A 12,310-nucleotide genomic window follows, 5' to 3' on the forward strand; every position below is an offset into this window, starting at 1 on the left:
TGAACGTCATGGATGAACCCCTAGGAAATAGTTGTTCATGCATAATAATGAGTTTCTTGGAGAAATCAATATCGAGACTAGGGGAAGTCCCTTCTGCTTAAGAGTCTGGTTTTCCAAGAAATCGTTGTGACGTTTGATGAACGGATGGAAGTAGCCATGCCTGTATTTGGGCTGTATGGACTGGAGTTCTATGCCTATATAAGGGCAATGTGAATTGTACCTATATAAGGGTATAATTCAGGAAAATGCATACTGAATCTAAATCGCCACACAACAAGATGTACATGGCTTCCTATCTATATTTGGAGACCCGAAGTACTTAAAAATATTAAACTAAAGGTACTGAAAGGAATGGCGAAAATATGGTACTACATCAGACGACGTTCGAAATTAGATTACTATTCTCAGTGTTCCCTTATTGGGAATCACCAGGGACCCTGGAGTGCCTTAAGGAGAAATTAGCATTACCTATAAGACATGCAGGTGTAAGGGCCTGGGGTGATTTGACATGAGACAGTAGTCTTATACCATGGCGAGAACTAAATGCAATGGTAATTTTTCAAAGTTTAAATACATACAATTGAAAAGTTGGGAAAAAAACAGAAAACTGCCATTGGGTGTGGGAAATGATATGGAAGATCAACTGATCATATAACCACCTGGAAACAAGAAAGTCTCATTCTGGTACTGGGAAATACACAACACCTTCGATGGAGATTTCACTTTGGCATAAGAGTTGTGAGGAAGACACTTGCCGAGGGAGCAGTTACAAAATATATGGCAAGTATCGATGCGTACATTATATCCCATTGTCAAGCCTGCTTTTTTAAGAAGTAACCACTTTTTCTCACTTCCCAGTGCATATATACTGAAAAGCTATCAAAGATGGGGAAAGGAAGATCTGCTATAAGCGCAAAACGCCATATGTTCTACTAATGCCCAGAAATCAGGAAGTTTTCAGACGAAGTAGAAATAATGTATTTTGGGTCTGCAAATCAAGGTAAGCCTATCACTGATCATCTTTGGTGTAATGGAAGGTCTTACGGGCATCCCTAAGGATCTACTCTTCTTTACAATTTTACTGTACTGGCCGGAAGAGAAATTTGTCGTAAATGGGTGGGAGGTATCCCACCTCAGCATTCGCAGTGGTTGAAGTCTCTCTTCTATATGTCTAGGATGAACTTATTAGGGAAAGATTCTAAGAGGAAAAGATTCTGGAAACCCCTTCAAGTTTGGGGTGCTGGGGCGTGTAGGGTGTTGTGGGGAGTAAGGGGTAATCAGGATATATTAAATATGAAATATAGATCTGTTCAACGATTACACCTGACAAACTATCTAGCCCGGCTGCAGGACCCTCTGTTTGTACTTAAAGCAGCTGCTGGTGTGAAACAAACACCCTAAGAGAAAGATATCAGCAGGGAAGGACATGTTTATTGTCGGATGCCCTTAAGTGGTTGTTTTTTACTTCCGAAAATGGGCTGCAGTAATGGACAATAGACTCTGAGGTGAATGAGGATAAACAATAAATACATTTTAAATTTGAAAAAAGGGAAGACTTTGGCGAGGCAAGTGTCGACCTGGCAGTTTAAATCTACACAGACAGACAGTGGCAGGTCTAAAACATGTTTGCAAGGCTACTCATATGGGTGGCACTATCAGTGCTACAGGACCACTAGTAGCATTTTATTTATGTGACCTGGGTGCACATACTACACTGTACTAGACACTCACTAGTAAATCAAATATGCCAGTTCATGGAGAAACCAATTACCATTACATTTTAGGGCGAGAGCATATGCACTTTAGCACTAGTTAGCATTCGTAAAGAGCTCAGACTCCTAAAGCCAGCAAAAAGAAGGCCAGAAAAACAGGAGGAAGAAGGCAAAAAGTTTGTGGAGAACCTCACAAAAGGGGCCAGGTTCAACAGGCTCTACCTATGTTCTTTGGACTACACCAATCAGCATAGCTCAATTTACATTGAGACCTGTTAAAGAAAGCGGGGCCTGCAACGTAAATCTTAAACCGTATCTTTTAAAAAATGGAATGTTGTTAGGCCCTGACCTTCAGTGTTCTCTCATACACCAGAAAATATTAACGAGAACCTGCTTCACTCCATTGAAAATGTACCTTCCTCACCTTAAATAGAGCTCATCTTGCTGGAGTTGTGGCCAAGTGGATGCTAGTTAAATCCACATGGTATTTCAATGTCAATTGCTTAATGATTTGTGGGATGAAATTACATCTAGTTTGGAGGAAAACCAACTTTAAGCTATTGCTGTTCACCTGCACCCTCAATAATTTAATCAATGTCAATCATATTAATAAAATACATTTGTAAAGACATACTTTTTGTCAATTAATACAAATAATAAACAACAAAATAGAAATAGATATAATAATATTAAATAATTTCCCCCAAAAATAATGAATGGCTCGGTTTTCTACCAGGGAACAGGACTATCTAGAATGTTATCATAATTAAACCAGCATGTGGACATCTGTATAGTGAATTTTTCATAAAATTAAATGTAAATGAAAGTTAGATATACCAGCACAACACACTAGGAAATACACAAAAGGCAAAAAGGAAAGAAAAGCCTTTCAATGAAATCTTGTCTTATAACTCGAGAGAATAATCACTAATCGTGTCATATTTTTTCAACAAACCTATCTTTTTGAAGTAAATTTGTTACATTTTTGGGTGAAAACAGACATCTTTGAAACAAAATCCTTTACTGAAGGCACCGCATTAGATTTCCATTCTTTTAATGCCTGTTTTCTGTTTTTTTCATTTACATGTTTCTAAATAGCAAAAGTTTCTTCTATGTATGTATCAGTGTATTGTGGCTTCATTTCAAACATAAAGATAGATATAAAGGTGTACATTTGTTCATATATTTGATATACTGTTTCGTCAACAGAGCTGGCTTTCTATTTGTCTTAGTCAATGTGTGTCCTTAAGCCAGCCGATAAGCAGTTGGCGATCTAGACACACCAGAAAATATTCAATTCATTTTACAGAAAAGTTGGGAAAGAAAGGTTCTAATTGGACATCCCGGGGTCAGTGTGGCTAATCAAAAAAGCAATGTCTGGTCATTCTCTAAAGAGTGAGAAAATGAAGACTTCTTTTGAGTTTAATGAGCAGAGGGACTTCTGGAGCCTATGTTAGACCTTGACAAGGACTATTTCTAAACTCAGTGTCCAATCAACCACAAACAAAGAAGAACGATGCCCTGTTTATAGTCAAAATTGTCAAGATTACTTGTTGTTATCAAGCACAAGGATTCCCCCTTTAAGACGTGATGAAGGACAGTTACTACAGCAGAGTAATTCAAACAATGAAGTATCAAATAATGTGACTCTATAGAATTCTATAAGCAATAATAATAATTTCTTAACAAATAATGCCTAAAGTTCAAGAAATTAAATAGAAATAATTCAAAAAACATTTAATACATTCAGGAACTATATCAGGAAAACATGACTTGCCAACCACTCTTGTCTCCAGACAGGTTCCATTCATCAATAACTAGTGACAACTTGAAACCCTTGGTGATTTGTACCCTTAGAGTTACTGAAATGTCATCCCTTGGCAGAGAAACCTGTCTTATTTAACCAACATTTTCTGTGGATTGTTTCAGGGCTTAATTCTGGGGGTAGTTTGAATTTCAGGTCAACATGACCCCGTGGGCCTACTTTTGATTTTAAGTAAGACAATATTTACCTCTTTGAAGGAGGCATATTTGGGACATAATTATGTGTAAGAGAAAGGTGATCATAAGTTGCACTAAAATACAAGATTGGGAGGTAAACTAGGAACAAGAATTGAGCAATAGCAATGGAGGAGGCCTAAGAGAGTACATCATTTGACGAATTGTACTAATGATCCAATGATTAGTTTAGTGATTTAAATTGTCAGATCTGAACTACTGTTTTCTCATGCGTTCTTGCTACTAAAAGGGGCGTGTAAATGTGTTTCTGATCTTCTGTGTTTCTTATGCTGCCATTTCTAATCAATCTTGCTACTCTTACTGAACCACCCTCTTCCACTGACCTGGTGCTTGTTCCCTCTAGAGTTCGTGGTCTGTTATTCTCCCTTCATTGACACTGACAGTAAACAGAGTCCAATGCTCCTTGACAACTCCCCAGGGAAGATTCAGGAAGGTATCAGGCAAAAGTTGAGATACAAATACATGAATAAGGCCTTGACAGCTCTCAGGCATACATTTCATAGAAGGTACTTTGAGGAGTTAATGTCGAGCAGGATTTCCACACTGCTGACTCTTCTGTCATATCAGTGCTGAATGGTGGCTGCTTTGCCAGATCATCTCCTGTATTCCAGTACCATACATACAAATGCCCTGTGATTGCAATTTGTTCTTCCTGGTACTCACCCCTTTATACCTACATAAGCCTTTACTTGGACTCAATTCTTGATTATCAGTACAGTCAACCTCAGAGACACCCAGACAACACCCTTGCAATTCTATTGGTACAGGTGACTCTTCTGCTGAACATGCTACTAGTGATCAAGGAGTTTATTTCTGAATAGATGGTACTGGCACCAGTGTTGGTTAAGATGGAGATGTTATTGCTTTTGTGGGTTTAGCTTTTCAAGCAGCTGGTGGTGAAAGAGTATCTCACTGTAGCTTTGTCACCAGACCTCACTTCTGCTTGAGCAGATGTGTATGCCTCCTGTTTCTATTCTGATACTCTAAAGTCCAAGTGTTCTTTCTTCCAGAAGTACCCATAGGATAAAGTCATCACCTCCACATTTGTTTTTGATCACCATCTTCTCGGTATCCAGTAGCGCTCCTTGAAAGAACACATCATTTCACAGTTATTAGATAATACAATAAGGAATTTAAAAGAGTGGACAAATAGCAGTACACGTCAGAAACAATGATGTTCTGCTACACAACACAAATGGACAATTAAAAAATGAGAAATAATAGCTAAAAAAATAGCACATTTCATATAATGACCACAATCATTTATTACCAGAAAGCAATAAAGGTGGAGCCACTGACACCTGTCGGCCAAAAGTGAAATATTGCACAATGAATATGTCAAAGATCAGTATACAAATCTAAACCTAATCCATGTATACTATTCAAGGGCACAAATATAAATTGTCACCATGATAAAAACAACTTCTTACACTGCCTTCCTTTTAAAAAACAAAGACAGTGCACAAGAGAGACAATCTCATATGCAGGTAATGACAAGAGAAAGAAACTAAAAGTGTAATTATTGTTCTGCTTAAAAGCTAATCACATGTGGACATATTGGAGACAAAGACATTCTGGCCCCTATTTGCGTCACTTTTTTGTGACACTGCAGCAGGGTAAACAACGCACCACACTGTGCCCTATTTACAAGCGATGCATCTAGGCAGATGGGTCATTTTGTAAAGCCCTGCGCTACATGATAACTAAGTCGGGGTGGTAAACTCCCCTCCGATTATGGAGTTTGCGGAGATTCACGCAGTATGCGTTACGCGGAGCTAGCGTAGTTCCGAAAAACTCCACTCCGCGGAGCAGAGTTGTTTCATTAGCGTTTGTCAACATCAAATTAGCGAGTGCAAGCAAGGAAAATCCACCTCCTGGTCAGATTTTTCCTTGTTCATGATCGTCAACATCAAGTTGCCGGGCGCGAGCATGGAAAATCAACTTTCTGGTGAGATTTCTCAACGCAGGCTGTCAGATTTCTCATTTCAAGAGGTCGTGTATGCTCGCGACCCATCGTGTTGAGAAACTGTCTGCTCACGTTGCGAAAGCTGCCACTCGAGTAAAAAAATATTCAATATTAAATACCCCAACCCAAATAAAGCTATGGCACCTTTCTCCTCGGTATTTCTGTACCATATAAAGAACCTAATCCCAAAAAAATCAATATTAGGTTACAGGAGTGAATGTACTGATTTCCTCGATAAAAGAGCTAAGCAGGTGAGTGCAAGCTTTTAACTTCACCTGTAAACTCTGACACTGTGTGAATTAGGACAATGTTTGCAGACTTCCCACGCCTTTGCACAGGTAAAGTTAAACCCAATCGCGACAATTGCAAAGATAGGGTTTTGTTTTGATGTATGTCCTGTGAGGGGGCACAGATAGTGGGTTTGGGGTCTGTAGATTCCTGCTGAGCGCTGCTGTGTGAGGAAGGTTGGTGGTGGCGTGCCAGGCAAGACATGTGCTGGCAATCTTGCGGACAGTGCAGGATAGGAAGCCGCACTTCACACAATATGCGGGTCTAGCAGGGCATGTGGAACTGTCTACCCACTACCACTCCTGGCCATTCATGGGTTCTCAAGAGCACTGAAGCTGCATGGCAAAGCACTAAAGTGAAGGTCACTAAATAGTCCCTTATTTTTTAAAAAATTCTTCAAGCTTTCAACCCACTACTTAACTAAGCTTGAAGATTTGTTTTGTAATATTTTGTATAAAGTTGCAGCCATTGCACCAATATAAAATGCTCCGAAAAGGGATTGCTGCAATGTGTTATTGTGACTCAATTAGGTGCTATGACTATAGTTACATATAAAGTACAGCCGAAAAGAGGCTCAAATATTATTTAGTGTACACATAGAACACAAGTGACATTCCAAAGATGATTTTAAAGCAACACAATCCATTGGTCACTCACAGCTGACTGTACATATATAAAGGTAACTGGTTTTGTTAGAACATGGAATCAAAGTTTGGGCAGGATTCCATTGGTTACAGGAAACATAGGTTTAAGAAATTGGATTATTAGTTTGCAGGATGCGAGGCCAGCACAAGTTATAGGACCACAATTGGCTCCATTCTGAAATCTAAGCACCCAATTGTAGCACTTGACTTTTACAGGATAGTGAAGCAGAGCAGTCCAAAGCCTACTCAGAGGAGGTGGTGTGAGCTAGTAATCGGTTTCCACCTGTATGCAATAACAACACTCAATATATGAGTTCCCAGTCAGTGATTTGAAAAAAATGAAAAGCATGTTTATTACACACATAGGGCCTCATTATGATTGCGGATAATCCGCATACTCCGGGCCGGCGGAAGCCACCGCCGGCCCGGAGTATGCGGATTATCCGCCGCAGTGAAATAGAAGACCCACTGCCAGATCAGGATGGCGGTGGGAGTGCGGTTGGACCAGCGGCGGACGGCAGGTCCGTCCGCCGCTGATCCGCGGTGTGAGGAGGGCTATTTGGTGATGGTGTCTGCAAGACACCGTCAGCCAAATTAGGAATTGCACGAACACATGCTTTTCCGCGGCGGCCTTTCCGCCGTGGAAAAGCATGTGGACTTTGGCTTTTGGGGGCCCGTTGCGGGCCCCCAGGGTGTCGGGGGTTGGGGGGTGCACATGGGGGGTACCTATGGTACCCCCCAACATTTACATGCACAAAGCGGCAGGCACCGCGCGGTGCCTGCCGCTTCGTGCATGTAAATGTAACACATGCAGTTTTAACATTGCGGCGGGTGCTGCTTCAAGCAGCACCCGTCGCAATGTTAAAACATACAGGATGTGACCGCCAGGGTGGCGGTCACATCCTAATTTGCACGGAGGGACCGCCGCTGCCCCTGCGGACGGTCCCTCCACCTCTGGGGTGGCGGACGGACGCAAGTCCGTCCGCCATCCTAATCGGCCCCTAAGTACTGAATAATGTAAATTAATTTAGAAATATATACCTTAGGCCGCTAGAAATACCTTCAGTGACATTCTGAAATCCAATTTGACCCCTAATAGGTCATGACTCCCAAAGTCACAGTAACCCCCTATCTATATCAGATAGAACATCACAATATAGGTGACTAGTACTTTAAATAAAGCAGGCCTATTCACTTTGTCATGCGGGTCACCACGGTTAAATGTAAGGCAAGCTTAGTGGCTTTGCTAAGGTCAGCATATTAATATATAAGGTAAGTCTATTGACTCTCTCAACCGGTCATTACAAAAATAATTGGCTTTGTTAAGGGATTATCACATTAAAAGCCCAAGACCTACATGTTAAAAATCAACATTATAGCATTGAAACTACGAATAATGTTTAAATGAAATCATCATTGTTAATAAAATATTGCAAAGTTTATCAAAATCCACTGCCAAAAATATACCTTAAGGAATGCATTCAAAATGTGCATAACATGTGTCTGAGTCTTTACTATACACCTTTAGACCACATCAATATAACAATAGAACTAACCATTAGAGATCACTGCACTCACAGGCAGTAGAACAAAGGTTCCAGCCTTGGGAATGTTTGAAATAATTATGAAAAGTCTCCGCAGGTCATGCATTTTGAGATATAGGATTAATTTTTGTAAAGTTACTCTGGGATTGGCTGCTATATTCCCTGCAGTCTCATAATTTCCGTTAGCTGCGCCACTGCCCATTATGCGGTGTGCAAGAGCCAAGTAAGATATGTAAAAAAAGCCCTGCTGGGCAATATGGGGCACTCACTCTGTGAAGTAGTGAATATTTTATGAGTGCCTTAGGTCATGGCCCTGCTGCAGTACGCGGTCTCACGCCCCATGTCTCTTATTATTCTTTTTTCTTTTTTGCTGGGGAGTCCGATCCCACCCAGCGTCCCCCAATATTCATTTTGTTGGTGCAGCATGGGCAAGCAACTCCCTTGCTTCCCAGCCAGGTCCCTGCCTGGCTGGCTCTATTGTACACTAGTGCTGAAGGCAAAACTTGCATTCTACCTCCCCCTCCATGTGGCCATGGTATTGGGATTGTGGTGGTCGGATTCCCAGAAAGGAGACCAATGCCTCATTCTCAAATGCATTGGTCTTGGGGTCCTGAGGATTGGATCCCTGCACCCAGCATTTTTCTTCAGGGCCCAGGGATGGCGTCCCAGGCCCCATTCTTGCATCTACTAGCCGTGGCATGGGGTCCCAGGCATCACAGACATTTGGGTATGGGGCCCCATGCATGCACCTTTCCTGGAGTCTTATATTTAATTAAGTTTGCACTGATTCTAGGTCCCTGAGCACCAGTCACAAAAGTATCAAAGGTCACAAACTTTAAAAGGCTATAACACAGGCCCCCTTGGCCCGATTTCAATGATCTTGAGCTCATTTCGCTCCTCTTGTTGATTTCCTGCCAGCAGGAGCAGTTTCTGAAGGTCTCCACAATTCACAATTGCACCCACTGTAGGTACCTGATTTTTCTGGCTCCTTGTGTCAGCTTTCTCCTTTGCCTGGTTCTTGGTGTCCTGTATTCCTGCTGGGGCACAGACTTCCAGGTCTTCCCAGAACTGGTCCTTAGGTGGTGTAAGGGGATAAGCAGCAATGGCCCTTGGAGAGACCCACAAGTCCTGGGTTCAGCCTAGACAGAGTCCTCAGTCCATTAATTAGTGCTGCTTCATGGGTCTTGCCCTTCCAGCTGTCCATGGTAAGACCGCTGTCGCAGTCGGGGTCCAGCATCTTGCTCTCCTTCCTTTTCTGGGGAACCAATTTTATGATCAATTCGCTTATGAAAAGGGGGTTCTGCCTTTATCTTACGTTCGACCTGGATTTGTCTCTGAGCCAGCTAGTGATACAAAAGGCTGGTTTCAGGTCTCTTTGTGTGTGTTGGGGAAAGACCTCTTGAAGTGTAATCAGGGCAAGGCCCAACTCCTCCCCATTATTCCTGTCAGAAAGGTCCACTACTTTTTATACCCAGGCCCTTTTGTGTGCTGTCTGGCTCCAAACCACATTTCCTAGTGAGAGAGCAATCACCAGCCCTGGGAGCTAGAAGCTCAAAGAAAATTTAGGCAGACAAAATTCCAACTTTCCAAAAGGGGTATTTCAAAAGAAAAATGAAAACGCCAATCTCACCATTAAAGAGGACCTTTAACTACAATCAAAAGAGTGTGAGAGGAAATTATTCTAGCTGCTACCAAACCAAATTTAGGAGTTAATAAATGTAACAATGTAGTCCAATTATTCCCTATGGCAGCAGTCAGCCTTGCTACAGTGAAAATAGTTTTTGGCGATATTACACTGTAAGGACATGGTTATCTACATGCTCATATATATCAAAATCGTGCCTTTATGGGCAATAAGGACTACATTGGGTTGACTTATTCATCTTATTTATATTTAAGAGGAAGGTTTAGGCCTGTCAAAGAGGTTATTTTGACAGGTCAGGTGAGATTTGCAGTTTAAAAGTGCTGCAAGAAGGTTACCTTTGTGCAGCTACCAGGCTGCATATGACTTTAGTCTGTCACATGAAGCATGTACCCGTGCACATACACTTGTACACATGTGTTCACATGTGTTCACATGCAACTAACTGAGTACCCATTACACTAGCTGCATCGCAGGGCCCTTATCTTAAAAGGCGGACACTGCTTGTAAACATGACCAGTCTAATTTACCATCACATTACTTGAATGAAACCAAATAGGGAGACTCACCCACAATTAGGTCCAAAACTGGGTTATGAAAAAGCTGAAAAAGCTTGGATGTACTAAATGGGCAGAACCCATTTGCAACAATAGGGGAAACCCAAGTTTGGTGAGAGGACAATGAGGTCTGGGTGGGGTGAAAGATCTTCAGTCCATACTGCCAGGAAAGCAGGACTGAAGGAACAGCATTCTCTCTTTGTAGTTGTACGTCAGAATATCATTGACAAAAATATTGTCTGACATAAATATCAAGTCCTTAATATTAATTACGAAAAAATGGGGTGATATTTTTCCAAACAATTTTTGGGACAAGACATTTTTGTCAAACAATCTTTAGTCTTTGATATGCTAGTTTTTTAAAAACATATGCATAGTGTGTGGCTGCAGAAAAATGATGCTTCTAGTTACTTTGTATTACCCTAAATTAGAATTGTTCACCTCTTTCCCTTCAGACATGCCTCTAAAGCCTAGTGCTTTTAGTTATGATATTTTGAAAATCATTGATATTGATATTGATATTGTTATTGATATTGAGCGGTATTTATATAGCGCATGGCTACCCAGAGCCTCCCAGCGCTTATCATGCTGAAAAGGTAATCGTGTAACCCCCATTTAAAAACAAAACATGTAGGGAGCATTTAAAATCCACCCTGGAATGTGTTGGGTTCCCTTACTCTCCTGCCGGTGCAATAAGGGCTTTTTCAGGTACTGGTCCAATTCTGGATCTTACTTAAAACAAATACAGGGAATCTCACATGAACACATTTCACGAGACATACAGGGCTATCATAAAGTCACAAGCAAACCTTACTTAAATAAGTGACTTTTAAAAGATGTATCTATGCACCCCACTTAAAGAAATCATAAGGAAGACGCCTAAATGTGTTAATTATGTGTCAGCAGGGCCGGACTGGGAACTGAAAGCAGCCCAGGCAAATTTTGGCAGACCAGCCCCCGCCCGGCGCGTAGCGAGCGAGCGCAGCGAGCGAGCCCGACTGCTACTAGGGGGGTTTGGGGGGGTCTCCCCCCACGAAATTTTTGGAAAAAGACAGACCAAAATGGTGAATTTTACAGCACCTTTTTCATTACATATTCAATTGTATCAACTTTCAAAGCACAGTAAATAGTAGATGATGACCTTAAAGAGCACCAGGTTACCCACCCAGTCATATGTACTTATAGACATTCTTTCAGAGAGCACCAAAAATAGGCACAAGTAGTGAATCTGCGAGAACAAAGTAAAAGTGAACTGGCACACAGGCCCATACGAGCCCAAAACAGACTACATTAATAGCTGCATTCTCAAACATGAGTCCCTAATGCAGACAGCACAATTACGAGATGTGCATCAAGCATGCGCATTTTCCTAACACACGGGCGCAAGGGAACATAGGAGGAAGCAGTGCAAGCTTCCCCCTCAGGCAGGTACATATCACGGTCTGCAGTATTTTTTTTTGTTTTTTTAATGCAAAAGACCAGTAAAGCACAGCGACAGTGCATGCTTTGCCAACAAGCATCAACACGTTAGCATGGGCAGAATGACTGCAAGGTTTCTTCACACAAATTTCAGTGAGAAAGATAAGCTACCCTCACCTAGTAACCGTATAGGAGAATGCGGGTTGAAAACAGCTAAAGCCATGGCAGATTTAGAATGCCCACAAAAGAAATTTGCATGCATCTAAATCCAAACAAGAATCATTTACGTAATTCAGGATTACAAAATAGATGTGGAAGTACTTCTAAAGCATGAATGTGTTTGGCGAAGCAATGGAGCAATAAAGGTCAGGAGCCCAAGGCACATTGTAGATGTGTAACCAACAAGTAAGGTGGCAGTATTTAGTGAACAAGGGCTTTTTCGAATTCTTCTGAACCGCAGGATTTGAGCAGTTTTTAGGTAAGTCTGGATGCTGCTCCAGACCCCTGCTATAGAGGGCA

Source organism: Lissotriton helveticus, chromosome 2_1 (assembly GCF_964261635.1).
Source record: "Lissotriton helveticus chromosome 2_1, aLisHel1.1, whole genome shotgun sequence".
Taxonomy (NCBI): Eukaryota; Metazoa; Chordata; class Amphibia; order Caudata; family Salamandridae; genus Lissotriton; species Lissotriton helveticus.